General features: G+C 39.6%; 1 long non-coding RNA gene across 1 annotated transcript in view; it reads right to left on the bottom strand.

The window, feature by feature from the left end:
- The window catches only part of LOC121930058, a 13,656-nt gene extending 12,550 nt beyond the window's left edge, over positions 1 to 1,106 (bottom strand). The window contains exon 1 of the long non-coding RNA XR_006103812.1: positions 939 to 1,106. This is a non-coding gene — a long non-coding RNA (uncharacterized LOC121930058). The remainder of the gene's footprint in view (positions 1 to 938) is intronic.
- Between the last annotated feature and the right edge of the window lie 2,702 nt (positions 1,107 to 3,808).

The raw sequence follows: 3,808 nt of genomic DNA, 5'->3' as shown, positions 1-3,808 counted from the left end.
TTATTATTATTATTATTATTATTATTATTATTATTATTATTATTATTATTGATGTAACAATTTATGGAGTTTTGGATTGCTTCTTAAGTGCCAAGAAGCTGAGGGCAGAGTTGACATTCCAAACATTTGGTGAGTCAATGCTTCCCCATTCCTGATTTAGAACTTTTTTTCCACCCACTGAAACTTACATTCAAGTAACTTTACTCAGCTTAAGGTCACTTCAGAGTTCAGCAGCTGATTTCCATGGAGGGGAATATGCATTTCTATATACTTATACAGCCACTATCCCACACAGCGATAGTGTAATACTCTAGAAATTCACACAGTACCATCTGAACAAGGCACACATATACACTATGAAACAAGGTTTATCTGGTATTGTTTTTTTTCCCCTGACTTTCCATCCTCCAGTTCTGATAATTGGTCAAACGGGTAAAATTCTGCTACAGTCTGCTTAATAGCGTTGTTATATTCTTGCCTGACTAGGCTGCAGAGATTTGATATAGTGTGTGCTGTGTACACTGTTATAAAGTGTTTTACACTGTTTCTAGACTTTCTTAAATGATTTTATAAACTTCATTTATATCCCACCTTTCCCAAAAATGGGATTCAGTGTGCAGAGAGGGTGCCCTGCAACTTATTTAAAAGGCAAAACACCATTCCTGGAGGCATCCAGAAGAGGCAATTTGCCACTTTTTGTCAAAAATGAGTGTGTCCAGAAGAGTCTGGAATGGTCAAGGGCAGCAAATATAGCTTTGGGGGCCACTTGTGGCCAAAATGCCACACGTTGCCCACCCTGTCCTCCACCAAGAGAAGCTTATCCTAGGATAGATATCACTTCACATCTTTGGTGTTCCTGATAAAGCATTAGCAAAGAATTCCCACTGAAATCTGAACCCTCCGGGAAGCACCTTCTTTCTGACAAGAAGTTATCTCACCTGCTCTCTTGAAGACAAGAACAGTAGTTAATATGGACAGGCTTGTACTTCTGCATCGACCACTTTGTCATAACCAGGAGCTGTGAAATACACTATTTGGGTTATGTGCTGGATGGCACTGTAATTTCATTCCCCTTTTCCAGACAGATTGCAGAATAAAACAGAAGAGCAATGGGATGATGAAGAAAGGAAAAGAAGAGAAAGAGAGAGAGAGAGAGAGAGACTCTGACATGGAATTGATTGTATAAAGACTCAGAGTCAACAGCTGCTCCACATGTTTAAGTTTTCAGTCATTTCAAATTATTAAGTCCCCTGGAAGGTCCCTCACTGGTCCCTCAGAGGTCCCTCACTGATGAGATCAGCTACCCTAAGTGCCAACTTGCCCACCATTTAGAAATAGTGCAATTTGGTAACCTTCAGATGATGCTAGGCTGCAACCTGTCAGAGGTTATACTGATTGGAGCCATAGTCCAGCAATGTCTAGAGGGCCACATTTTCCCACTGCAGCCCTATATTCTTCTGTAAAAGTCCAAGGATTCTGTGGGCAAGCCCTAAAATGGTCTCTCATCAGACAAGCTTATGTGAAAAGAGTTCCTCAAATGGCCAAATTCTGAATATCAGTATTCATGATAATAGCATATATGAGTATGGTAGGGCTACCAAATTAAACAGCTGCACAAAAGCCAGACATTCCATGGGTAAAGCCTTTTTATCACTTTGACTCTCTTCTCAGAAAATTGACCCCCAAAACCGTAGTCGACTTATCCATGGGTGAATGCAAATACTGTAATTTAACTCTTGTTTAAAAAAGGGAACCATCCCCTGGTGTCCTGGAAACACTGACACCCCTCCCTCTACTCTCTCAACCACCCAACCTTTAGGGTAAATCCAAAACAGTTATGATCATTTTCCTTTGGTTCATTATTTAGAATCATAGAGTTAGAACAGACCACAAGGGCCATTCAGTCCATGCCCCTAAGTTTTACCTTCGACTTATCCATGGGTCATATCAAAATACATAATTTTGGCCCCAAAACCTGCCCTTGACTTACACATGAGGTCGACTTATAGTCCAGTATATATGGTAGTCTCACTTCATTATAAGAAGTGACTTGTATTATTAAGGGTAGAGATGGGAATTGAGCAAGCCACAGGCCATGTGGCCCCAAGGCTCATTTTGTGATCCTTGGAGTCCTTCAGAACAACAACAACAACAAATCACAGCAGAGGTGTGTGATTCTCCACTAAAACAAGTTATGTTTGTTTTAGCAAAGAAATTAGATTTTAAAAAATATTCCAAGTGGACTTTTGGTCACTTCTGGTTTCATTTGGAAGGGCTAATGTGGTACTCAGAGAGTTCTTCTTATAAACTACAGATGACTATTACGATATGTGAAAGCAGAAAAACTAGCAAAAGTTTTAATGGACTAGTAACTTTTTGTGACATTCTCAAGGTTGTTCTAAGCCTACTTTCTACTTAGACCTTCTCCAAAAGTAGTTTTAAAAAGCACCTTAAATGGGCTTTTTATATTCAAGGAAAGATAATTTGCTTCAGTCAATTGAAATTTAGAAATCAAGAAATGGAAAAATGTCCTAAATACAAAGACAAATGAGTGAAATCAAAAAGGAAGGCACATTATTCCTTTTGCCACATCATTACAAAAGAACCAGACAGCAGACAAGAGAGAGATAGTCAAGTTTATTGGATTCCCCAAACAGGGATCTAGTGCTGAGAACTAAAGACGAGTTGATTAAAATCCAATTTCAAAGGTTATTAACTTTTGAATTAGAAACGTTGCTATGGCATGCTGGCTCCAGCAAGTTATTTTGGGCCTTAGGCAAACATCTTGGGTGGCTAGGGACTGGGGCTTGGAAGGTATCTGATCAAAATGGAAAAATAGCTAGTAGGTCCAAACTCATTCTTACACCTTCCTTCCTTCAGATCTCCTAAGGGACAGTCTGATGAAGAGAAGTTTCCTTTTAGTGCAGCTATTGCAAAGGAAATTGACCAGTGCTTGCTTTCTACGTACTTTGTATCGGCAATGCTGCAAAAGATACCATCTATAGTGAGTGGAAAAGAATTGCTTTTGACTTCCTGATGGTTATCTCTTGTTTCTTTATCTTTTTCTTTTTCTTTTTTACATATGCCATTTTAACTTTAGCTTGCCAACATATCTTTCAGTGTTTCCAGCAGAGGCTGGTCTATTATTGCAAATGGGACACTGCCCACCCGAAAGCTCAGGCTACTCACTGCCTGCATACTTACTCATAAGTAGTTTTTGAGGAATAAGACATTAGTTCTTGGCATCCTCCTTAGTCAATCACTCAATCTGCAGAACTCAGCAGGCAAGTCTTTCCCTATGATGATTCATGGACATGCAGATCCCCTTCTGAAGCGTCACTGAAGCATGTGCCCCTCTTCTTCCGTCGACAAGTCGTTCACAGAGCAGCCATTTCTGTAATAACAGGATCTTCCGTTATGCAAAAAATGGCTGCTCCGTGAATGCTTTGACAACGGAAGAACAGTGAAATGCCTCAATGATTTTTGAGAAGCCTCAATGACATTTGAGCGACATGCCTACCCTTATAGTGATCACCAATTTTTTAGAGATTAAAAATCACTTACTGTATTTAAAAACAAGGCCACATCTCCTAACAATCAAGGGGACAATTTTGCTATGTTCTGTGGCTTTTTAGACACATGAGAGGGTTTTTTTTCCAGCTTTCTTTAGTTTCTCAATTTGCTATACCAGAGATTACTGATATATTACTGTTGTTGTTTTTCTTGTTGCTTGGTCACCCATTGCGTGGTCACCCTGCAGCAAACCCATCATGGGGTCTTCTTGGCTAGATTTGTTCAAAAGGAGGGT

The sequence above is a fragment of the Sceloporus undulatus genome, chromosome 4 (genome assembly GCF_019175285.1).
Source record: "Sceloporus undulatus isolate JIND9_A2432 ecotype Alabama chromosome 4, SceUnd_v1.1, whole genome shotgun sequence".
In the NCBI taxonomy this organism is placed as follows: Eukaryota; Metazoa; Chordata; class Lepidosauria; order Squamata; family Phrynosomatidae; genus Sceloporus; species Sceloporus undulatus.
This window is presented reverse-complemented; position numbering and strand designations above follow the sequence as displayed.